Genomic DNA, 25,507 nt, shown 5'->3' with positions numbered 1-25,507 from the left:
TGTATAGTCATTCGTACTGTATACTGTGTGTGTATATATATATACAGTATATATATACACACACACATGGTTAATGATAGACAAATTTTCTTAGATTGAAGAAGCCTCTGGATGGTTTTTAATAATTTCTAATCTTGTATTTTAATTTTTTTTTCGTATTAATGCAGTGTCAGAAATCTAGCAAGTCTCACTAGTTTTCGAACATTTTCAGTTTGTTTATTGCTGAAGAAATTTATCTTTATTACCACCTAAAACATCCTGTAAATGAGAGTTAACTAGTTCAGTTTGTGGATATTGACTGATAGTGGTTTCAGCTTTTTCAGTCCCTAGAAACGTTAAATAATGACCGGTCAACTATTTAAGCTCTAAATCAGCTGTTTATAAATAAAGGTCGGCACTATCTACTGGCTGCCCTTCACCTGGACAAAGGTTCCATATAGCGGATGGTTTATCTGTTTCTGTGATTCAGCTTTGAGTAGCAGTTGAAGAACAGCATACATCTCCATTCATTTGTCTACAATAAAGCAAAACTAGATGATTTCATTTGCTGCAGTTAGGTAAGTTAAATGCCTCATAACCACCTACCCATTTTCACAAGAGCTAATTCTCTTCATACTTCAGTTTGTAAATAGAATACTCAATCTTGCCATTGATCACGTGACATCTGTCAATACAGAAGAGAGAGAAATTTGAAAACATATTACACTTGCCGTGGGTCATGCATGCGGCTACAGTAGTTTAAAGAGAAGAATTTCATATATTATCTTTCGTTGTTGGGTAAGTTCGTTCTACACTCATTATTCCGAGCTTTCAGCTTCCACACCAAAGAACTTCATCATTATTCGTAAGTGGCTTTTAAGTCCCATTTTGACCTCGATGGAATTCAACTTTCCCTCAAACAAATATTTCTTTTTGCTTCAATTTCGAAGGTGGCTAAGGAAAGATAAAAGGATTTCCTTTTATCTTTGCATAGCAGAAGGAAAAAAAAAAAGAATAAAAAAATAAGAATCTGTATCTTCAAAGTAACAAATAAGTCCGTCAGTGGAGAGAAGTTCACAGCCTCAGCACGCGATGGTTCTAGAGAATACAATTCTGTCAAAACGCTATCTGGAAGTAAGACGTCGTTTATTTTCTTCATCTTGTACCTCCTTCCGTTTAACTTGCTAGTTCAAAATCTTCCAAGAGAAGGAGAAAATCCGTTTTTACGTGGATAATCTAAATCCCGTAATGTTCAGAAAGTTTGCACGCGCCTGTGTACGGTTATGTACCTAATATCACTGTCTGCCTATATGAATGTAGGCAATGTACTGTGCCTCATATACAATAGGACGCATGTATCCACGCTAGATGTTTAATCTTCCTTATGGCGAGTTTATGCTATCTCTGTAAGTCTCTATTCATTCAGTCGCTACGAATGAACAATTATTACAATTTTATACCATGGTATCGACACTCTGAAAAAGTTCGGAGTACAACCCTTGCACTGGATTTTGATATTGTATACAGACAGATATAAGATGTCTGCAGCATCTTTAAAGGTAATGTTGATGATTTCTTCTGAACTAGCAACTATGAATAAAGTTTCATTTTATTTCAAAACGAAGTTTTTTTTTCTTTTTTGAGATCGCTATTCTTTTATGTGAATCGCATTAAAAAAAAAAGTTGCAAACCAATCGTATATTAGAACTGCAATCTAGAGGTTGGTTATTTAGGATGCTAGGCATGTTGCAGGATATGGAGTTAAAATGCATGTACCATTTAAAATAATAAATATATATTTTGGTATTTTGATTAATGTGTTTGAAATCAAACACATTAATCGCTCATTATGAGAAGTCAGAAGAACAGAGAATCCCAACAGTGAAAACTTTGAAACTCCCAATGAAAGTATGTGTATTAGTGGGGGAGGAGCCGAAGATCATTTCCGTTTCCACTGACTAGAGAACAAAAACTCATACCATTAATTTTTTGTTGCAACGAAAACATTTCCGTGCATTGTGTTTGCAATGTTTCGTATTGGTGCGTTTAAAAATCTACAAGAAGAGAACAAAAAATCCATAGAGATCGCATTTTCTCTAACCTGGTTTTATATAGCTGCAGAAAATAATCACTGAAATCGAGTTTCTGTTTGATAACAGCAAGACAATGAACGGAGTTCAATTCGTAATCAACTTTTTTTGAGGGTGTAATTGCAAAAAGAAAGAAAAATAAATAAAACGAAGTTTGACTTATATTTACATAAAGTAACCACAGGTTATGTTATTCGGAGCTCGAAGAATAACTGGTGTTTTAATTAACATTTTTTGAAGAAAATTAGCCAGGAAACTATCGTATTCTTCTGATAATAAGGTCAAAATTAAGCTTGCAACAGCATGTCGTCCTTTTTTGGTCAACGTAGCATTTTCTTTTTTTTTTTTTTTTGTTATCCAAGACATGAAAATAAAAATGTGCAAACATTATAAAAATGTCTAAGCATTTAAACGTCATAACAAAAAATAATACGCATCTCTTATTTGAGTACAGGACGACATAAAAGTGAGCTACTTTTATAGTAACACTCTGTTTTCTAGAAATTTTGAAACAAGATATAATAACAAATTTCATACTAGAGTGAAGAAGCGATTCGCAGGCCCACTTTTCAATACATCAGAAAACAAAATAAAACTAGACAAAAAGGATAGCCTCAGTTATGATGTATATTAACAAAGACCTAATTTTTCTTAGGTATATCTCATTCATGAAGCTTGGTTGTCAATTTACAACTCTTTAGTACTTTGTTGGGTTAAAGTTAAGGTAATCCATGAAAAAATCAAAAGCTGAACTTTTTCAGGCATCGAATAAGCAGGATGGTGATGGTTTCATACTAAACTCCTAGAAGTTCAGTTATCCATTCTACAGTGGAATTTCCAACTCAGCCTGTAGGTTATGGAGTAGAATTATCCACGGTTCCAACTAAGCTTGCAGTTCGCAGAGCATTCCAAAACTATTCTAGCGTTACGATGGCTAAGAAATGCCTTAATATTGTAATTTATATTATATTCGAATTAAAGAAAGCAAATTAATTTAACTCAGTTGCTTATAATTCAAAAAAGGAAATAAAAATATTTTCATTTAGATTTAAGATGTATTTAAAAAAATGTTGTAAACTACGATCGTTTCGGTAAGACTTCAAAAAAAAAAAGCATCAGCATGTTGTCCAGCTATGCTCGTTAAATGAAAGGAATCTTAAGCGCCCATTTAGGGGACGAAATTAAAAACTATTAGTCAACTTCTGTATTGCGCAATGTTTTCAATCATTTACCGAACGAAATTGGAAACTTAATACAAAGACTTGACCACGTGACCGTTTCTGTGGACGCTTCATAGTCTGCGAAGTGAAACCCTTGAGACCATAGACAGTGCGGAGTTGGCCGTATTTGAACCGAACCCTGTTTTAACTATCTGTGCGTGTTTAGGGGAGATTTATTAAAGCCACTAAGAACAATTGAAGTTCCAGAATTCTCTTATCAAAATCCGTTCTGATCAAATTGCCTTCCATAAGTCACAGCACGCTCTAGAGGAAACCAAAGCCAAAATTAAATGGTTCTAAAGAAAATGATTTTTTACCACCTGAACGAAGAATAGAACGAAAGAGGAGGGGGGGGAAGGAAAAAGTTAATACAACAGGCGATTTACGAAGCAATTAAAAATTAGAAACTTTTCTTTAATCGGTTTACGGCCAGGCCTGCGGGAGCCACAACAAAGTAATGTACTTCACGAAAGCGTCCATAAATAAAATTACCCGCTTAACGAGCTAGCAGCGTTCCGTTTTTAATGTAAAAAATAATAAACTCTCCTGTCACTTCTCTCCACCGCTACGGGTAATTATGGCAAATATGACTTCGAGTAGTATAATGAGATGACCCATTTTAACTCGATTTTTAAATTAAAATCGATTACTTCGGGTATGGGCAAGTTAAATAACACTCTGGTAGCGAGGCTAATTTAATTAGTCAGAAGGGACTTGGCTTCATTACCTGCAGTGATGGGAAACCAATAAAAGGAATCCGGCTTCAGAAAATTATCTTGTGAAAACGTTACCCTGTTAAAGAAGTGCGCGCGCGATGTGTTTAAAAGTGGCCAATTAAACCGCTTTTAATGACTGCTAATTAAATCAGTATTGCTCGTTAAATGGCCCCCCATGCTGGCAATTATAGCACAGCGTATCAGACAGGCTTAAATTAAAATGAAGTTATAGCCATCTTCGCGAGAATGAACTCAAAACCTGTTTAGTCGGAATTAGAGAAATGTAAGATTGTAATTTCGAAACTTTGATTTGCAGAATTATCTTAAGGATAGTGATTATCGTGGAAATTCTTGTAATTTCTTTTGGAGTAACGCTATCCTGCCTTTTCTAGAATCGGGGCCATCAATATATCCGTACCTTACATTCCTAATGGGGTCCTATTTGGTTAGTGAAGTTGCTATTCGGCTAAAATTGCTATTTTAATTACATTTGGCTATAAAATTATGAGAAATATGTAAGATTATCTGATTTAGACTGCTGCGGAGGAAAATATCAGTTAGGGTTATCCCTGTCCGTATTTCACCTACTGAAGCAGACTTTTAAAACAATAATCAGATAAAGAGATTCAGAATAACTAGGAAAACCTTGCACTTCTCTGCAACAATATCTATTAACATTATAACAGTGGTACTACGAAAACAATGATCCATCAGACTCATTGAAACAATTGAATTCGACTACTGCAATCTTTTTATATTTTATCTTCTGATAACAAAGAATGGTTTTATCATTAATTTCGAAATTATGAGGCCTATAAAAATTGGGTGCAATATATAAAAGATTAGTCGCATTTGAAAGGCATAGGAAAACTACATCATATATTTTAGGATATATGATGCCTAAAAAGCAGAGAACACTGAGTATATTACGGTATCACATTAATTTCGATATTTGCAACGTGCTAGTTATTTCTTTTAGCCTTACATAACTTTACTGGAAGGGCAAATGGGAACAAATATCCGACCCGTATTCTATACTATTTCAATGGCAGATTCATTTAATCTATCCGTTTCGAGAGAGGTCAGTGCCCATCAAGGGCTATCCTATTATGCACAAGTTAACATAACATAAATGGGTATATTTTTATAAAGATGTACTTAGTAAATAAGGAAAAAAATGTTATTTCTTAAAAGGAATATTTTAGTTATTCATATGCATGTTTGAAGTGGAAAAACTACTACTACTAATAATAAATTAGTTTTGATTTTACGTTGGAGATCTTGTGAACCAGAACCTTTTTTTTTTTAATTTTTATTTTTAATGCCTGTTAAGCATTTGCCTAAAAGCTGATTTCGCGTTTGATAAAACCCTTAGAAAGTTGGGGTGCGCAAAATTAACACGTCCTCTTTCCCTCAATAGCAGCTACGTAAACCCGAAATCATTGTTAAATAAAAATAATGAGGTGCTGCTTCCCCACTTTTCCCGATTACACGTCGTGCAGATGCTGTCGAGGGTTCCAAAGTCCTCAGAATTTCTGATGGTGAGGGGGGGAAAAGGTGGGTCAGCCATGATGTGGAACATGCGTCTAATAAATCGTCATTGATATGAAAGGTGGCTTTGGCCGTTATCTTAGAAGTGGGACACGGTCAACGCTAAAACAGACGGCATGCGTACAGAAGCAAATCAACTGGACGAGAAAGCAATCATATGTTATGATTGCGACAAAAAAAAAAAAATCTCAAAAATGAAGATTACTGGATTATACTGGTAGTTATGATTTAAAATCATTTAAACAGAATCCACGTTTATTTTATCGCAATATTGAGAGTGATCATTCTAATTACAACTTTCAGCATTTCTAGTAATATTATTATACTCGATTTATTTTTATTTAATCCCATTTCTTTTCTGTTTCTGATAATGTTTAGAAAAAGAAAAGAAGAACAAAGAAAAAAAAAACATCGGAAACTGCGAATTCTGTTTCGGGGCTTTTCCGTCCCAAGTGTTCCAATATTAACTAATATTATGCAGATCCGAACAGCGCTATTCAAGCAACTCTACCTGCAGGCACAGAAAAGAAAAGACTCGTATTTATTGCATACAGCCATATAATTTATACGTTCAAAATTGCTATAAGCTGATTTATGCGCATTCTATGCAAAGTAATGAGGAATTAATGGCGAGTATTTTAATAGATTAGGCTGTTAAGTGTATTATACGGCATTTTAATGTAATCTACCAAACTCTCTCGTAAAATATGAATAAAAATTACCCTTCTCATAGGGATATTACTCAGTCTATCGATTATTTCATTGAGATCTTCATAAACGTTAATGTTCGTCCACTATTAGTATGTTTAGTTCAGAGTTAATGCGTAGGCTAACAGACACTCAACTATTGTCGCGAATTTGCTAAGAAAGTGGTACTATGATTTCCTGTAGAAAGACTGAAGGTATTAGCATTCCAATAAGGAATTGGATAAAAAGGAAATCGAATTGTTTAAGTATCCTGCGCACGATAAAGTTTCCGAATTTGTTTGTTGTAACATGCACATGCGCAAAGATGTACTTCAAAAACTGCATTTTCTTGTATATCACTTAACAGTTTAAAAAAAAAACCTTTAACAAAACTGTTATTTTTTTGGGGGGGGGGAGTAAACAAAAGGCATAAATCAATGAATTTTTTTATTTTTAAAACAAAACTAAAATAAAATATACTTCCACGACAGGCGTTGTTGCTTTTAATTCCACAACATATGATAATTTAGAATGCATTATGCTGTAGTGAGTCGTTATAGTTATGCTATTATTTGTCCTAAATCAGTGATATTGTTTTTCTTGAGTAATTTTCACATAGAAGTATGAAATCAATATTATCCATGTGTTTACCACTATATATTGATAGTTTACCGCTATATATTGATAATGTCCAAGATCTAATGAACTGCTTCGTTGATAAACACTTAGAAAACCTACAGTTTGTCCTCTGTAAATAACTTGGTTTCCTCTTCAACCCATCAGTCCGTTAGGACTATTCCCGTTCTAAGGGAGTGATAATTAGGGGTCGCAGCAAATTAATCAGCTAGCACGTCACTCTTTTGTTGCACCCCCGTAAGGGCAAGAATTTTTTGGCGGTAGATATGTGTGTTCACGGGGCCAGTTTGTCTGTTCTGAGGGGCTAAAAAATTCCAGTTTCCGGAAGAAAAAACCTCTACCTCCCTATGAGACCGGCTAACTCACTATTTGATTGAAAAGACATGATAAACGGTCATAGACGGGATTTCATGTCATAGATGGGATTCGGAACTTGGTTATGAAATGACTACTGGCGTCTTCATAATGGTATTTGAGCAACGTTATGGAACTAGAACGAACTGTTGTAGTGCTCAGCTTTGTGCAACGTACACACGAACTACAGTTAGGAAGAACAATTTTGCCATTATCAGTTACTATTTTAGAATGCTTGCAACCGCTTTGTTTTATTATGAAATGCTGAATAGAATGTGTTAAATTTACAAAAAAGAAAACTGTCAAGTTCATTGAGTTTTTCATCAATTCCTGAAGTATTTTTAAACGATTATCTTAGATTTGATGATTATTCCCCATTTTTTTAAAAATTACAAAGCAGAACTTTTCTGATTTTTTAAAAGAAGTTAGAAAAAACAATCTCCTTTTTACAATCAATTTTTGGTAGTGTATGCTTTGTTTTAATTTGAGAAATTTCAGTTTTTTGCTTCAATAATCTTTGTTAAGATTTTGTTTTTATAAATAAATGCTTCAGTTCCTTTCTATTCTCAAATATGGAAATTAGTAAGCAGTCGGATTTATCTTTTATCACTTTTAAAGTTCAGTGTATACGAAATGTTTTTGTAAACCTATAGTACATTGAGTAACCCGAAGAGTTTTTCCTATATTTATTAATTTAATATTTTTTCATTAATTTTTTACACAGCCCTGGATGCCTGCTGTAGAGACCAAACATGGAACCTTTTTTCAAGCCACTTAAGGCCTCCAATAAAGGGGCGGTGGTTTCTCACCAGGCAATGACATTCATTTCCCACCTAAAGACAATCACAAACATCCATTCCCACAGCGGATTCGAACCCTCTCCCTGCTGGTCAGGAGCGGATATGCTAAACACTTGACCAACCAAGCCGGCGTAACTCTTATTTATTGGTATGTATTTGTATGTATGTATTTATTTTCCAGCATATCTACTATTTATTCGTGTGTATTCGCGCGTGTGTGTGTGTGTGTGCGTGCGTATTCTGAATACAATTTTTGCTGTTGTGGTATTAAAAATTATTTTTTTATATGCTTTTTATTTTATTTATTTTTAAGAGGCAGAAACTGAATTTTTTGGTCATCGACCAGGGGAAGTCTTTTCATCTAGACGGTAACCAGAATCAAATGCATAGTGGTCTTTTTTCTACACTCCCTAGAGTGAACGTGAGCTATTCATTATTTTTAAAGGTCAGCTTATTTTTATTCAACATGTTGTTAAAATTCAAATTAACAATAACAACTAAAAGGAATAATACAGTCCTTTCATTCTATTTTTGTTCATTTTTGTTCATAAATTTAACAACGTAGAATTATTTTATAAATCTTTCGAATAGCTGCGGCGTGCTGCGTTTGCAGATGAGCTCATCCGATGGTTTCATGTGAACTCTACGTGAACTACCGAAACCAAGCTGGGTGACTGGAAGGATGACTGCATTTCAGTTTGCAAATTAAAAATCGTAAGAGAGAATCATTTACGCTTTATTAAGAATAGAGTGTGGCATTCCTGCAGATCGAACCTTGATGGCTAAGGCTCGACAAATTATGCGAAATTATACTCGCAACGACATGCACTTCCCAAGACCTTCCCTTCATTTTTTAAGGATATATCCGTAATCCTAATAAGTCAACAGATTAATTGTGCTGCATCTGTGTTTTCTTAAAGATAAAATATTTTGTTTAGAAAGTTATTATTCATTTAATAAATATAATCTGTTTCGTCCAATCCAGCTACTCACCAGCTGGCAAAATTTTCTCGTCGTGAACGAGCGCATTTGTCTAGCCCTGATGATGACGATTTCTTGTTTTTAAAGATGTTATTTTGATCTGTGTCAGCTCTGCAAATCATAATGCTGTTATTTATAAAAGGAAAATTTCATCTTTAGAAGTATGAAGTCTAGTTCCTTTGTCTGAAATTAATAAGGATTTCCTGGTTCTAACACGTGAAGATTAGTATGGTACCGCACAGAAACTCCTATCCAAATAATTTAGTTTTGGAAATTATCTCTTTCGAGATTTTCTTCTTCTTCTTCTTCTTCTTCTCTCTCTCTCTCTCTCTCTCTCTCTCTCTCTCTCTCTCTCTCTCTCTCTTTCTCTTGTCTTTTTCCATACCAAGTGCATGTCAGCTTTCGTGAGGCAATGCACGTAGCTTATAGAAAATAAGGAACACTAAGCAATAGTTCTGTAGCCAAAATAGTCAACCTTTCTACTATCTAGATAAATCACAACTCATAGTTACGTTTCCTTGGTCTGGCAAGAGAGAATGTTCACTTAGCATCGTGTCTTGAAACCATGTTTTATTCATCTGGAATCAAAGGCAGTCAGCAATGTTCCCCTCGAGTACAATAATTTCGTTATTCTTACGCGAAATTTTGGTGACATTTATATCAAGAAGACTTTCGTATTCATGTGTTTTATGGACAATAATGTTTTTAAGTTTGGAAGCCAAGTGTATTTTGTTATATAGTTGTTTTGAAACAATCAAAGATCTAAACGTTTTAACGATATTGTTCTTTATGAAAGAAATAAGATTATTATGGCAATGAACAATTAGAATAATGAAATGTAAGAGTAGCCAATTAAAAGTTTTGCTTTTGATCTAAAGTAAGATACAATAAAGACTGCCCTACTGAAATAAAAAAGTGAGCCATAGAAACAATGTTTACGTTTATATTTTCCTCAGTTTTCACTCTGATTCATTGTTCTTCTACCACTCAAAAATAAAGTGTCTATTCTTTTTCTTCTAAAAGTGTTTCTTGGGTATTTTTCAAATTATTAGTGGATGCAAAGAAGGAGTTAGGAATAAACAAGTGGGACTTTTCTTTAAATAATGCCATTTCGCAAAAAAAAAAAAAAAAAAAAAAAAAAAAAAAAAAAAAAAAAAAGCAGAAAGACCGAGTCTTTCAAAAACGATATATAAGGAATAAATCACAAAAATGAATCATTTGTTTTATTCCTTACAAAAACTTAACACCTACTCGAAGAATGTTATCCATCCCGCCGAATATAAAAGAAGACTGCAATTTCTGAATATCAAGATGTAGGGAAATTTTAAGATTTCTGATGCAATCGCAATCGAACGATGGCGATAAATATCTGATAAGTGTAGCACTGTTTGAATGAAAGAATATGCGAATGGGAATCACAAAACAAATCTTAGAACGTGGTTAATCTCGACATCCAAAGAGCAGATCTTTACTTGACAACTCTCACTCTCTGTGTCAGATTCATTTACCATCTTCTATGTTTTTTTTTTATTTGTTTGCTAAAAATCAGGATATATTTCCTGTGCAATATATAGTAGAAGTTAACTCTAACACATTTTTTGCGCACTTATACAGTAAAAGATTTTAGTCATCATATCAAAACGCCAGTTTAGTAATATCTCATGCTAAAAAGAAAGCATTGTATATTTACCATAATGTGCAGTAGCAATAATATTTAAATTAACTACAATTAAATAACAATAAGGTCATTTTAAAACAAACATGTTCTAGAAATGTTTTCTTTCATTTCGAGTCCACGATCTTAAGTCAACTATGATAACAATAAATTCTGCATAATGTCCTCAAAGTGAATATTCACGCTGAACGATAGAATGGTGGTCCAGACTTTCAAATCAAGAACTTGAAAAAAATTATTAATCTCAACAGTAGCTGAGATTAATAATTACTTAATAAGGAATGTCGCCTGTTTGGTTAGTTGAATGGGTAGCGTATCCTCTCTCCAACCAAAAAGATGCAGGTTTTGAATCCCAAAGTTGGCGTGGATGTTTATACACATTCATATATATGTGAAAACTGGTTTGCTGAGGGAGAAGTAGACCCAACAATCCCCTACTGGTGAGAGGAGGCCTTCCTCAGCTGAAAGAGATTAAAGGCTGAATACAATAAGAAATGCAAATTATCTATTTCAGGTGCAAAAATAAGGAACAACAACAAAAACTAGTTGAAACTATAGAGAATTATTCTTGTGGATATCAGGCGCATGGATTGGTTTTCGTATTTGCACTATTCAAAAGTCAATTCTTTATTAAATTGCTACAAGATTTTGGATCGATGGACCTCTTACTCTTTCATTTATTAGAGATATTTTTATTGTAGTTATTTCACTGCTGCTGACCAAATACGAGACACGCAACAATCCTAGTGTATTTCGTTTGGTGGGGAAAACTTGGGTTTGAATACCGCATACGACGTGAAGAGCCTTTATCAGAGCTTTTCAGGTGAAAGTGAGTTATCCGGTCCTATATCGAAGTGAAAGGGTTCCCCGTCCGGGAAACCTTATATTTTTCGTGTTTTCGACCCGTAAAAGCAGACAAACCGGCCATTAGAATACTGCAAATTTATAGGCCTGATACACTGGCTTCATAGTCTTAGTTGTTTCGGACGTATTTTTATTTATTTTCTTTTTCAGCATGGTTCACTCGTAGTCGAATTTTATTAAAATGTGGTGTCATCGTATTAATTATGAAAATGACGAGCGTTGTTGAAGTTAGTACCTAAACCTTCTAAGATTTAATGCATTGTACTTCTAACAAATCTTCGTTTTTTATTGCGAATGCAGAGACATATTTCAAATCTGTTAATGGAATTCATTTTGTTCATCTATTCAGCATAATATATATGTCTTTGTGGTTGAAGTGCTTAGTTGCACGATGCAAAAGTTAAATGTTATCTTTCTGACATTATACAGCAAGAAACATTGATGTGTGGAAACGAGATGCTGGAAAACATCCAACATACAGTGATATAATACAAAGGGGAACCACTGTCTTCCTAAATAATGCTTATTTTCGGAAATATTGATTTAATCAGACGGGAACCTTCTTTTATGTTAGCAAAATATGTTACGCGAGGAATCCTAGTTTTCTTTTTTCTGTCCACACTTCATTTAGATAATCCAGCTAAGAGAAATCCCTGGGAGCGCTGTCATATTATACACTTCCCATAGGTCATTATGGCGACAAAAATTGAACTGCACGGTAAATGATTACAAGATTTAATCCAGCAGCCAACCGAAATATTTCGTTGGCTGAATCAGTACAACTTTTCCATTCATTCCATTATTTTGTTAGCATTTCCAAAAGAACAGTTGCATAAGTATTTTGATGCGTGACTGGCTTTTTTTAGGCTATCAATATCATCTAATTGTCTTCATGATAGAAAACAGGCAATCCTGCTTTATAAAAAACAGAATAGTTCCAAGCGATCTTCCATTTTTGAAATATTATCATTCGAATATTATTAGTTATAATCTAAATATATTATATGAAAGATAAATTCAAGTCATCTGCAAATGTAAAGAATATGTTATATGCAGAATTGGAAAGAACGTTCAGCTGAAAAGGCCTTTTGAAATTAGATAACTTTTTAATAACTTCTACCAACAACTGAAGAAATGAAGACGCATCATTGAAATAATAGCCAACGATCAATTGTCGCATTTGAAATCTTATGAACTGAAATAGAACACGTTTCGAAAAAATTCTAGTGATGTTAGCCTAACATCACTAGAATTTTTTTTTTTTTTGCTAACGAAAAAAAAATTCTGTTTATTCTTTACATTATGTCTTCTGTAAAATTTTAAACCATATTTTCCTAGTTTTGCATAAATATTCGTAATGAATAATTTATTTCGAACACGTTTCAATGATGGCTTGTAAGTAACATATAGAATCTCCATAACTCAGTTGGTTTCAGCGGAGCCCTTGGGTTGGAAAGACCTGTGTTAGAATCCCGTCTATGATGCGAGGAACCTCTATCAGAGCTTTTCAGCTGAAGTTGAGCTGACTGGTCACATATGGTGGTGGGAATTTTTTTTTTTTCGTCTCTCACAACAGACAAACCAGTCCCGTGAGCGCGCGCGCGCACACACACACATTACAGACATAGGATACCATTGAACAAGGAAGACAACGAGAAATCGCCTTGTTTTCTAACAATTACCTAGACCTAGTAATAGTATCATTGCTATCCCACCAACTATTTGGGTTGAGGAAAACCACAAGAACCGAAAATATATACATTTATGTAACCGATACATAATCGGATATTTTCACGTTTCCATTTCTTGTAGATGTGGTGGGAAACTTAGTGCGATGCAGCGTAGAGGAAATGCATGTTGGTACTTGAAAAGATGGTTGCATGAATAACTGATCAATGGATGTGCAAGAGACACAGAAAAAGACAGTTGGCTTTAAAAATACCTATCGACCTTTTGAAAGTCATAATGCTCAACCAGAAAAACGATGTTTTATAAATTCTCCAATAAATTTATGAAATCTTTCAGGAGGAAAATGCAATGAAAGATTGGTAAGAGTCAATCTCCCAGTCCATAAATGTCGATACAGCGGCTAACATTACGAAATATTAATCGACTACAAAAGGCAAAAAATACTTGTTTCATGATGCTATTTAATGTCAACCAATTCGAAATCAGAAATCGAATCCGGACAGCAGCACTTCATATCAAATTTCTTTACGAATTCCCAAAACATGGCCTTTAGTAGTTATTCAAATGACGTTCCCATCAAATAAAACATCAACTGCGTATTATTCCATACACACATCCCGTCACATTTCCCCTTCTTTCCTTTTACGTCTAAAACCCAGTGACTGGTTTGAAAAAGCAATTTATCTTTTCATAAATCTAATTTTGTTAATTGCGTTTATAAAAAGAGAGTGGAGAATTACACTTTTATCTCCATAATTTGATGTGTCAGGCAGTAACTGTGTTCTACTTCTTGAAATTTTCCTCGAGTTTCGTTGTCATCTCCATATCGACTACTTAATTCACCTTCAGCTGAAAGTTTCAATGTATATAATGTCATACACACACAAACAGAAAATACATGATATAATCGGATAATCGGACACGAAATACAAGTTATCTCTTATCGATATATGATTTCCCAATAAGTATCGACACGGGTGGTGACTCTTATGTACACTACGAGCAATATATACTTTCTCGAGGAGTTATTTCCTGTAGAAGGTGGATTCTTAAGGCAGTATCTGCTCTCGTTACCCGAAAAAGCACTATAATGCTAGTGTTAATGTACAAACCACTATTAGTACACACGCTTAGATATATTTCACTGCGTATTCTGGAGCCAGATCGGATGGCCGAATGGACAGCGTTTCCGGTCTCCAATCGATAGGTTGTGGATATGATTATCACTCTATGAATGTCGATTCTTTTGAAGGTCTTTAGCAGGCAGATGAGTTTCACTGCCGGAAATGCTACTACTACAACCTGTTCATCGGAGTCATGAAGTGGCTTGAAAAAAGTTCTATGCTTGATCTCTAGTTCAGTGTTCGGGATTAGGTAATCTGGAGCCCACTTTAATAGTGATGATACGCCATAGCTTTTCAACCTTTCGCAGATGGGATGCATAAAGATAATAATAATATAATTTCACTTCCTTCTGAGCATTCGTGGAATCATATTTGCTTAACTTTTAGGCAACATACTTTACTGTGTTCATTATCAATTAATTTGTATCAACCGTAGTGACAAAAGAATATAACGGCTAAAAATTTCATTGTATATAAACTGTGGGTTGGAGTTTCATTAGGGTGAAAAATTTCTGTAAAATGACTGAAGTTACTGTTGGTGCACTAGGCACAGTACGGATATATACTGTATGATATACTGCTTGGAGAGAAGTTCGTGGACATCTCCATGGGCAAGATACATCGTGTCATGTGTTTGTAGCCGGTATAAATTGGAGGAATATGATGTTCACAAGTCAGTGCAACTGCGCCCGGGCGAAATGCTTGCGAGAAGTTTGAAACTGACGGAGTTTGAAAGAGGCGTTGCAATAGGATGGCATGTTTTAGGCCTATCTTTATGGAAATGGTGACAAATTGGGCCATTCCAGTCAACAATCAGTGATACCATACTGAGATGGAAGTGCAGGGAGTCAACTGCAAGTGCTACTCACAGTGGACGACTCGTCACACTCACCGAACGTGACCTTAGGGAGCTACGAAGGATAATATGTAAAAAACCTCAATTCATCGGCCGACACGTTGAATGCGGAGTTCCGGGCATCGACTGGAACACGACTCTGCACAAAAACATTCAGGATTGAGGCTCACAACACTGGTTTATGCAAGTCCAACATTACCAGAACCAACATGCAGCGTCGTCTTCAGTGGTACAAACAGCGTGTACAGTAGGACGTGGAAGTTTGGAATGCTGTGTTATGGAGCAAGAATCACGCTACAGCCTCTACCGAGCAGATGAACTGGTATGGGTATGGCGGATGCCCGGTGAACGTATCTTACCAAAGTGCATAACCCCCATCTATGGAATTCGGACGTGGCGGTGTGATGGTATGGTCCCGGGTTTTCAGGTTTTTCCTCCGACCTCGATTTGTGGTGCAACAAACATTGAACTCCAGAGGTATACGAAAATTCTGGAGAATGCAATTCTTACTTTGTGGCGTTTCTACTGACCATTGTCTCTTTCAGGAAGACAATGTACCGTGTTATAAGGCTGCTGCTGTAACTGCGTGGTTTCTGGACATGAATGTCAGCACACTTGACCGACCTCCACAGAGGATGATCTCAATTCTATTGAGCATGTGTGGAATGAACTGGAGTGTCTAGTAAGGTCAAAGGACTTCCGCCACAGGACCACATTACATGCCTACAAGAAGAATGGTCCAAAATTCCCATTGATCACCAACGTACATTTGTAGAAAGTATCCTTTGTAGGATTGCTGAAGTCATCGCATTGAAAGGAGGGCCCACATCTTATTAAGGTGGACGACAGGCAGTTTGTTCCTCAGTCTATGGTGTCCGTTGATTTCTTTCCAAGCAATGTATTTACTATACATAAATCTTAATATTTGTTTCAAGCCATCTTACGAGAAAGTCCTTTTTTATGAAACAAAGTAATTTTTATTGCTCCAATAATCAAGAATCAAATAAGATAAGAGCAAGAATAATAATTATAAAACGCATACTTTTATGATGCTTGGTATAATAGAAGTATGATAAGACTGCATGTCACGTCTCAATTACTAGGCACTGGTATTGTCTGCACTTTAATATGCTGAATGTATTTTAATAATATAACACTCTGATGAAGCTTCGTTGTCTAATATGTTCATTCTAGTTCATATTGATATATGAACTAGAATGCTATGTAAAAATTGTTTACAGACAAGAAGCCAAACGAAAAGAAATGAAAAATAAAAGAAAATGCAATATAATATAAAATATAGACCTACAGCAAATCTAACACTAAAGTTTCCTCTTTTCGGTGGCGGTTTACATAATTCGAATAATTCATCGGATCATGCTATGAATGCTGTTCATATCAGTTCATATTCCTTAAGTCCATATTGAATTTATGCAATGGTAGCACATCAACTGGTTTGAAAACCATGATTGTGCAAATATATTTAAAGTGATATTTTCCCATGCCTTCTATTAGAGAGATGATTTCGCTGGCATTGAAACAAAAAGAATCACTTTTCCATAAACATAATAAAACCGAATAAGAAACTCAAAGATCGGAATCAAAGAGTTTCATGCCGAATATAGTACCTATAAAAGTATCGGCGACTACTAGCGTAAGCTAAAGCACGTAGTCCAAGTACGTAATACAAACTAGGGCAACTCGTAGCAAAGGTGGAGAAAGTTCTGATCGCTATTCTTAGTATTTTCCATAATGTAAAACCCATCTCCTAGGAGATGTATGATGTTATACATTATGGTGGGAGGTCACTACGCAGACCAGTTTCCATCTTTGTATAAGTGAAACGTGCTCTAAAAATAAGACGATCCCGAAAGTTCGCCCAACTCCGCGTTGTTCCACTCAATGGCAATGGCAGGCTCACCCCGCCACCGAGAAGAACTTCTCAACATTGGCTCTACCCAGTGGCAGGCTCACCCCACCACCAAGCAGAGCCATAATCTCAGCGGTGGCCCCACTCAGAGACAGGCAAAAACCTAACCCCAAGCAGAGCCTCTCAGAGCCAGTCCCCCACCGGTTTCGATCTTTATTGAGATCTCATCAGTGATTATCTAGACCAAAATAATACTAAGGGTATAGCGAAAAGAACTTATATTCTCTGCTATACGAGTTGTCAAAAAGGTGCACCCATAAATTATTTAAAATAAACAGCCAATAGGTTTCATTTCGGCGATGTAAACATTATTTAAATTAAGGGGATATTACATCCCACATTGTTTTAAAACCGAATAAGAAACTCAAAGATCGGAATCAAAGAGTTTCATGCCGAATATAGTAACTATAAAAGTATTGGCGACTACTAGCGTAAGCTAAAGCACGCTTGAGCTTACGCTAGTGCTTTAGCTTTCGTTTAGCACGTGCTTTAGCTTACGCTAGTAGTCGCCAATACTTTTATAGTTACTATATTCGGCATGAAACTCTTTGATTCCGATCTTTGAGTTTCTTATTCGGTTTTAAAACAATGTGGGATGTAATATCCCCTTAATTTACATAATAAAACTTTTCTTTCCAAATAGGGACCTGGGAAATAAAGACACTGAATCAAGATTCTTGCTTAGTGTCGCCACTGAAGAATTACATGAATATGGTACAAGTTGGAAATTCTTGCTCTGCAAAAAGTAAGATGACACATAGAACATAGAAAAGATAACGTGCAGAATTGTAGCACTCAATTCATACACTCAAGACAACTTGAGGATAGGAAATTTCTGATTCAGAAGAAGAGAAACAGTGCTTCTTTAACCAGCCACAAGATATACTAAGCAGTTTTAAGACCAGCTACATAACAGCTATTTTAGGGAATTTGAATAATAAGCCTGGCACCAATTAATGGGCAAGAGTACCTGGACAATTTGGATTGGTAAATGCAGTGTCACTGGCGAGAAATTGGAACTCCTTCAGATATTAAGTTAAACAGACCTAGAATAACCGATACCTATTTCAACTACAAAGATGTTTCCAAGTATACTTGAATCTCACCTGATAGAATCCACAAAAACATGACTGATTTTGTCCTAGTTAATTGTAAAATGACAAGGTCTGTACAGAAACTGAGACATACGAAAGTGCATAGATAAGACTTGACTATTACCTTATTAAGAACCGACTGCAGCAGAAACTTAGAAATGCAATAAAAGGTCTCTTAACATAGAAGCATTGGACAATGCCGACAATGTCAGAATTTAACGGAATACGTTGCTCAGATATTATTGGAAAAAAAAGCTATGGTGAGAACCTGTGTGTGTGTGTGTGTGTGGGATGGTTTCAAAAAGGCTCCGCATGAAACTGTTTAATCTGTTTTTAGGGGTTAGAAAGAAGCAAAAAGTGAGGCAAAGCAGTTAATTGCTAAAAAAAGAGAATGCAGGAGGAGCAGAATCCATTTAGCAGGTATTATATGGAGGGGGCGGAGTTTTCCTCTTGAAAACTCCGGTTTTGTATACCAAGAAAAACTTAAATCGGACAGACGAACACATGCAATTTATAGACTTAATACACTGGCCTCGTCCGTAAATCCAAAATATCAACAATAAGAATATACTGAAATATAGGGAAATTATTAAACAAATAAAAGAACAGTTGAAAATAGATTAACTTCTAGTTTACATGGTAACATTGAAGTTTGTGATAAAGTTGATAAAGCATATACTGAATGGCTTAAAATAACAGTCGAAATAAGATGGGGAGGTGTCCTGTCACATTTTCTATTTACTTTTGTAAATAATTTTGTGAAGAACAACACTCGGGAAGCAATAAGCAAAACTGGTCTAAGATTGTTAGCGTATTTGTATTATTCTGTTTGGCGTTATGGAGCCGAAACGTGGACATTGTGAAAGAATGATAATTGATGACGCTTTTGATCATTTTTGTTTAAGGAGTGTTTTGAGAGTGAGATGGTTTGACTTCACGAATAATGATAAGGTACATTGGAGCAGCAACTTGTACCACTGTCTTTTGTAAGGAAAGGCTACAACTGTTCGGCCAAGCTATCAAAATGCAGGACATTCTGATAACTTGGCTGCTTGGTCAGCAAGATTATGTTTGTTGAACCAGATGGTGTTACGAGAAAAGGTACGCCTCAAATGAGATGGATATACAATATCCAACAAGTCGTTAATAGAATTTTCAAGCCTGATTAGCCGAGTGGTTAACGTATCCGCTGTCCAACCCACAGGCGGGGGAGGAGGGGTTTCAAATCCAGTCGTGCGAAACATGGATTTCTGTGATTGTCTGTAATTGGGAGATGCATTTCATCGTCTGGTATGAGACCACTGCTTCGTTTATTGGAGACCTGAAGTGACTTGAAAAATCTTAAAAATCTTGAAAATGAAAATCTAAGTTCGATTCTGGTCGTGACGGGAGGAATGTTTATAGAATTTTTCAATTGAAGGTGAGTTAGCCGATCTCATACAGGAGTAGCAGGGTTTTTCTCCCTCCCCCCAGAAACTTGGGTTTTTCTTCCCGCACACAGAAAAATCGGCCTTTAGGACACACACAATTTACAGACAAAAAATACCAGTGTTGGTAAGCAATAGATGGCGTTGGCGTAGATGATGGAGACGAATAGTTGTAGAGTAGGTGCCCTCGCTCGATGAGGCTTTGGAGTCCTTGAAGGTATCGCAAAATAATAATAATAATAATAATAATTTCGATGTTTAACCTTTAGAGCATGGCTCCCCGAATTCACAAAACTAAACACACACACACACACACACACACACACACACACACACACACACACACACACACACACACACACACACACACACACACACACACACACACACACACACACACACACACACACACAAATCTTTAGACTATCCATGATACTAATGTACTCAAGGAAGATTGGGTTGGGAATGCAGTGGTATTAAGCTGTAGTGGACAGACACAACACGCTGAGAAAACAGTTCAATCTGGTCAGACCTCCGACCGTTCGCTTGAGGAACTTGTATGCATGTATTTCTTCTGACCAAAAATACTTTTAGTGCTCAGTTAACCCAAATAGTGCTAGAGTATGCCTGCATGCGAAATGGAGTGATCAGTTTCAAGTAGGAAATGATTTTCATCTTCCTGTATGAGATCACCACTCTGTTTATTGGAGGCCTAAAGTGAACTGCCAAAGATCCGTGTTTGGTCTATAGAGCTGGATTTCCGGATTATCTAACAACATTCGAGTATACCGCACTTACTGTACTAATATGTTATAAGGTTTTTACAACAAATTATTGATATAAGTTAGTTGTGAGTGGTACTGTTATAAATCGTTAGCAAAATAAAAAGTCAGTTTAATTATAGATCCTCACAAATTCATTGGTGAAAAGAAGCAGAATAATACTGCTGAATGTGAACATACTGTAAAAGTAGATAAGTTCAGAGAGAGAGAGAAGATCAAGCATACAACTATTTGGTCTGACCTCCACAAAATTTGTTAGAAATATATATATAAAAAAAGCACGTAGATCGTAGATCACTTAACCGAGATAGATGTTTGTATGACATTCAGACACACTGAAGCGATGCACGACAAGAATCAATGATTAATGGCTTCAGTGAAAACACCTTTAATTACTAGGACAAAGCAGAGATTAACTGCATTCGTTCTGCTGAACTCAAATTTTATTCCCATTACTGTTCATACAAAGAATGTTTCCAGATAATTGTTTTCGCATTAACAGAAATGAATTTGCTGATCATACGAATATCTATGAAGACTTTCTTAAGAATACTTCCGTCTTTCAATTATAAACTCCTCAAAGCAACTCAGTATCACTAAATACGCATGTGTACGTTCTAGGCTAAATATACTAGAGATAGTACAGGTGAGGTGGATAAAGCCCATAACTTTTCTATGGTTGGCATTCAGCCAGTTGTAATGACATCAGTGAAAGCAGCTAAAATGACCATCAGTGAAATAGGCTAGCAATGGGCTGCACTAAAAAGATCCCGGGGTGGGTATTGAATGATAGTCCATATAAAGTTTCTTGATCAATATTAGATGTTCAAGCTCGGACGCGCTTTTCATTCAGAAAAGGATAAGAAAGAAAACAGTCAAACAGAAGAACTGGATAACCATGAATACTAGTAATCGTATGCAATCACGCGCGCATACACATGCTTGAGAGGGGTGTTGGACCGGTCAAATGGCTCAAAAAAGTTCTTATGTGAACCGGTTCCATTGCCATTTCAAAGGATTCTCGAATCCCGTCTTATACAAACATTCGAAGAGCACTTGTAGATATATAAAAAAATGTATATGATTTAATTTTTGTTTTCATTCCTTACAAACAATATCATGAGAAAATTCTTTTTAAGTATCCTGAATTCTTGTTCTCCCATGAGAGTTGTATCAAGTAGTGTGGGTGTATATTTTGAAAACAACCGAATTCACGTTTTGCTAATTACTGGAAATAACCTACTAATGAACAAAACATGGATATAACAACCCACGGAAATGATAACTATTTAGCAACCAAATTCATCTGAAAATTGGACTTTTCTGAATTTTTAAAAGGTGGAAATCTAATAAGAAAAATGGAAACACTTTGAAAAATAGTTTTAAATTTTAGCAATCTGTCAACATACATGTGGAAGTAACGTTTGTTGCAAACAATAAGCTAAATAATATGACGTTGTCGTATAGTTTGCATATTATTCTTATGAAAGATTTGAGCATTTCTGTGAAGGGTATTCGAGTATTTCCGGAAACGAAGCTTAACGAAAATGGGCAACAGAATATAAATTACTTCACAACAGGCTTGTTCGTGAAAATATGAACTGTAATCAATAAGAGGTATCAACTTTTTAAATTAACTGTCTTTTAAGTCATGGTCTTCAAAGCAAAATACATTTCGGATGTGTCAAGATCGGGGATGCATGGATAAAAAAAGAGGTAGAATTTCTTATTTTCGAAGAATTCACACATTTTTTAAGCTTAATAATTTAGAGTTTCCAATTAGTACTTAGCTCGGAGGTTTCCAAATATATATCCTTTAGGGTCCCAATATTATTAGAATTCATAGCGTAGGCTCATTTTTAGCTTTATGAAATTAATTTCAAGTGCATTGTTATGTATGCTTATAAAGTATATGACAAGAAAGAAGTGATCATCCCATGTATATAAATAAGTTTATAATATTAAAACAATACATCAAATCACCCAAAATTTCAGATATTTACATAAATATATTTTAACCACTTGTGTATATACCCCTTCTACCGTCATCCCTGAATAAATATGGTTCATCATTCGCAGATTAAATATTTGGGAACCAGTTTTTATCATCAGACGTTCCAAACGATATATGTAAATATTATCTCATATTTCAGCAATAACGAAATTTAGGAAAATATTTAAATTCAGATTTTTGATAACTACTGATCATGTTTTGCAGGCTGTTTTGTTTAGTAGATAAAATATACACTCTCTCTGAGCATCTGGCTGTGGCTTTCGTTCAGTATGCATATGGATGTTTGTGAATATCGTAGATAGTTTACGATTACATCGCTCGTTGTGCACTATTAACCCGCTATTTCAGATCTGAAATTGCTTGCTTGAAAAAGTTTCATGTTTGGTCCCTCGAATAGAGTTTTGAAATTATGTAAACCCTACCTCAACAACTGTACTAATATGTAATAAGCTTTCAAGTTAATATTACTTTTAACCATTAAGAAGTATAGAATCTTACAAAAGAACGATAGAAATAAAGTACATTTAACGAGTGGTCGCCTGTAAAATTGGGGATGAAGACAATATTATGAACTTTGACCTACATAACGAAACAATCTTTTTCATAAAACAGTCTGGATTTATACGATATTCAAATTCAAGTCATTAGTCAGAAAAATGAGCATTTTCTTGCTAAAAGAGTGTGCTTATCATAAACAGATTCTTATAGTTCCTTTTCATGATTCATCTCGAACATTTTGAGGAAGGACACACATTTTGAAGGGAGGAAGTATACATCGATAGAATGAAAAGCCGATGTGAAGCCATTCATTTATATTTTTGAAATGCTCACTGAATTTATCAGCCAATTCGACCAAGATATAGTAAATAATTTCATGTTATGTGGCTTGTTTCTTCCTAACTTGACCATAAAAGAATGTTGCACTGGATTCATTAAAATAAGTTATTGAAGTCTTTAAAATATTTAGCTGACAATTATTGGAAGATACATTCGTATAAGACAATTAATAAAATAATCAGAAATAAACCTTTATTGTAAAATATTTATGAAATCATGGTTTATTGAGAATCATTACATAAACAGTTTCTTTCTGATTATTTTAGTGTTTTAATTTTCTTTTGAATTTACTCGAACCAGATCATATAATACTAATGTACAAAAAAGCAGCAGAATAGTATTGAGATTAATGACTATTACGGTAATTTAATTACGATTATCTTTAATATATGAAAAGTATTTCATCAGTAGGGGATTCACTCAAATACACCTTCTGTATTTGAGTGACAAATGCAGAAAAACCTGTGAAATGTTAGAGAAATCTTATGATTAACCTTAATAGCTTAAAAGCAATTGCTTAAAATAAGAATATATTACGAGAACTTGTTCAAATTGAATAAAGAATCTTCATAATAAGTCTTTAAGCTAAAACGAAAAGCCTTATTTCTAAAAATAGTATATGTGTACACACGAAGGGAACTGGGCATTTCTTTCAGATAAGATATTATGGGATTTAGTGAGATCTCTGATTCAAAACGTCCTACTAGTTTATTTTTTTTATAACACAAATCACGTTAGACATTGTTAACGATCAATGCATAAAGTTTAAGAAAATAAATAAAGTGCAACTTATTGCTCATTGATACAGAGCATTACCACGTTTCAAAATTTTCACGTGTTGTATCCCAGACAATGGATTACTGAATAAATTTCTCTTGCCGCTGCTAGGCTTGAAATATAAATTCGGAAAATAGAACTACGTGAACATCGAAAATTGAATTTATGCTGCTGATATTCCTGTTAGAAATTATATTAAAGAGCATTGTTATCTAGTTTAAGTCAGCAGTAAATAAGAAACTGATCAAGTTGTTATAAACTTTGTATTGTTTTAGCAGAAAAAGAAGTCGTAATTTTTTTTTTGGTATTTAAATGTTGAAAATTTTCCAGGCTCTAAAATATTTTAATGTAATTTTGAAATCTTGAACTATTTTTCCATAGTTTAAATCTTTTATTCACCTCTCTTTGAGAAAAGAGTCTTTAGGATAGTAAATTCATCGTGGCATGGGGATATCTAAAACAAACAGAGTTTGTCTTCTGTACGGAGAAGAAGTAGCTGATGAATTGCATCGTACCCACAGCTTGCAAGGACCCTGAAAAATGTGAATACTTGTTTTATAAACAATATGAGATTTCAAATTTCGGATTTTATTTTCCAAACCAATCTACGTTTTACTTATAGCGAGAGCCAGTCCTGCTAAAGTTACAGGTCTCATAAAAGGAATACAGTACGAAAGCAGCATTGAATGAGGCTAAATTTATCTTCACTTTCGACAAAGATTTTCTTTCTTTCTTATGATAGCGTAAGTCTTTCACTGGTCAAAAGACACAAACATGTATTTGAAAAAAAGGCGGTATTTTAGCTTTGCAACATTTCATCGTAATTTTTAGTAACAAAAGAAAGAGGATTCAGAAGTGTGCAGCCAAAATACGTTGAGGTGTAATTCTATGTCATATCAGGAATATTCATCTGTTATTCGATGAAGGCCTGTTGAATAATATTACGCGTCAAGTTATTACCGATGTTACTACTTAAAACATAAAATTAAATGAAAAACATAAAACTTGGTTCCTTCTGAGAGGCATCGTTATTAAACACCCCTCATGGGATGCAAATAGTTTTCACTGGTGGGCTCAAGGACATCAAGGGCAAGATACAGTCTTTCTAAATCCAGTGAATATACTAGCGAAAATGCAAATACAGCTATTTAATTATGAATCAGGTATCCGCAATAAAAACTTCTATTTCGTATTCAGAGTCTCTTTTTAATCGCATCCCAAAATTCTGCTATTTCTAATTAGCAAAAGGATGACCAGCCAATGTCACGTGACAGTGTTACGCAACAACGATTTCCGAAGGCAATATCACATCATTTGAAATCAATTTACTCTCGCAAAGCCATTAGTAGTATTTTAAACGAAGTTTCATTTAATAATCTCATGAAGTAATCAAAGAAGTCTGTGTGTGTATGTATATACGTGTG

This window comes from Typopeltis vanoorti, chromosome 1 (assembly GCF_054136105.1).
Source record: "Typopeltis vanoorti isolate ZY-2024b chromosome 1, IOZ_Tvanoo_1.0, whole genome shotgun sequence".
Taxonomy (NCBI): Eukaryota; Metazoa; Arthropoda; class Arachnida; order Uropygi; family Thelyphonidae; genus Typopeltis; species Typopeltis vanoorti.
Note: the sequence above shows the minus strand (reverse complement) of the source record.